At 31.0% G+C, this 1,692-nt stretch overlaps 1 protein-coding gene across 2 annotated transcripts in view; it reads right to left on the bottom strand.

Moving 5' to 3' along the window:
* Positions 1-632: 632 nt before the first annotated feature.
* The window catches only part of LOC137632613 (acyl-CoA:lysophosphatidylglycerol acyltransferase 1-like), a 95,898-nt gene continuing 94,838 nt past the window's right edge, over positions 633-1,692 (bottom strand). For both annotated transcript variants that reach the window (XM_068364663.1, XM_068364662.1), the window contains exon 7: positions 633-1,692. This exon is cut by the window's right edge and continues 485 nt beyond it. The gene's annotated coding sequence lies outside the window, so the exon portion shown is untranslated.

The following is a 1,692-nucleotide window of genomic DNA, read 5'->3' as shown; positions in this document are numbered from 1 at the left end:
ATATAATTCATTTCCAGTACTAAAGGAATTTACAAGGATAGAAGATACTAGTTGTCTGTTTGAAAAAAAATATATATATAACCAATTTAGTGAGTCTTAAAATTACTTACGTGGTTGTGGAATAATGCAAAGAGAAATTGTCCGATATATAGTGAGAATTTCTAAAAGCATTGCCATAAGTTAAGTCATTCTGCAAAAGATTCTCAGCTGAAATTAATCACATTTTACAAGCCATAGCACCCTATCTAACCAAATGTTTCTGTAGTGTGTGTGCGAGAACTAATTCCCATTCATTCATACTAAGGAAATTCTATGTGAATTGCTCCTAAAGAAATGGTTAAATGTAACCACTCGAACAAATGATGATGAGATGATGAAGAAGACAAAAGCAGACAAATTACTTTTTAGTTCACCTGATTTTCTAACCTGTTAAAAAACTAAAAACAAAAAACCTTAAAGAAAGAAGTGGCCAAACATTACACTACAGCAGATGCAGGTAACGGTTCTATACTGGCAAAGACTCCGAGGATTAACAAATTAATTAATGAAAATGTCCTTTTTATCAAAGTTCAGTAGCCATTAATTCAAACTTTATGGTCTTTTTTTTCAATATAACTTGAACTTTCATCCTGAAGATAACTGCTTGGACATCTCAGAGATGCAGTTGGAGGGATATGACAGTTCAAAACTCTAGTATGATAAGTATACCAGCAACTATGCAAAGATACCTTTAAAACTACAGGTATATACCCATGCAATTAAGAAAACACGGTAATGTAGGAAAAAGAAAAAAATATAAACAATAGTGAAATGAAAAATGAATTATCTACAATGAGTACAACAACGATGAATGTACAATATAACCAAAGAACTCCTTTAAGCTTAGAATCACTGTTTACCTTAATATAAAATCTGCTAAATGCACTACTTTATCACGATTACAGCTGTATTGTCAAAATACGTCATACTTGCTGTGAAAAGCATTGTACAATGTACCAGAATATGAAAAATATTTAAAGCTACCATGACCTATATACACAAATTAAATAGCAAAATTGTTCTATGCTTTCACAACACTAATTTTAAAAATTCTTCTCTTCCCATTCCTATATATTTTCTAAATAATGCTTCTTCAGTCTGTTCAAGTAGATGAAATTATAAAGTGTAAATATTTCTCAAGTCATTCATTCTTCATGATTGATGTCCATCGTTTCAAAGCAGTCCTCTTGCGTGAATTCTAACTGTGACAGAAGCTTTTTAACTCCATGCAATCATACACTACCTATCTAAGGCTGGTGATCATGCTAGCTTAATAAGCAATGTCACATTCTACGTATCTGACAGCCTCAATGAAAGCAATATTTTTCCTTTTATAATCAATTACTTTTAATATCTAGAAACAGCACTTGTCTACTCAATACCTGAATAAACAATGTTTAAATACATCTCAAGAGAGGTCAGTTTCAAGCAACATTCTTATTAAACATTAAATATTTCTTCTGCCACATTCAATTTTTTCATCTAGAAAAAATTCCTAACAGCCTTTCTAAATCAAGCTTAGGTTTCAAATCTTATAAACTTGCAGGTTTCTCAAAACAGTTATATAACACTAAGGGAAACTTTGTCACTTCCCAATAAGGCAAAAGCTATTAATCTTTAAGATATTTCTCTCAAAAACTATGCTACTGAATT

The sequence above is a fragment of the Palaemon carinicauda genome, chromosome 41 (genome assembly GCF_036898095.1).
Source record: "Palaemon carinicauda isolate YSFRI2023 chromosome 41, ASM3689809v2, whole genome shotgun sequence".
Lineage (NCBI taxonomy): Eukaryota > Metazoa > Arthropoda > Malacostraca > Decapoda > Palaemonidae > Palaemon > Palaemon carinicauda.
Note: the sequence above shows the minus strand (reverse complement) of the source record. Positions and strands in the feature narration are given on the sequence as shown.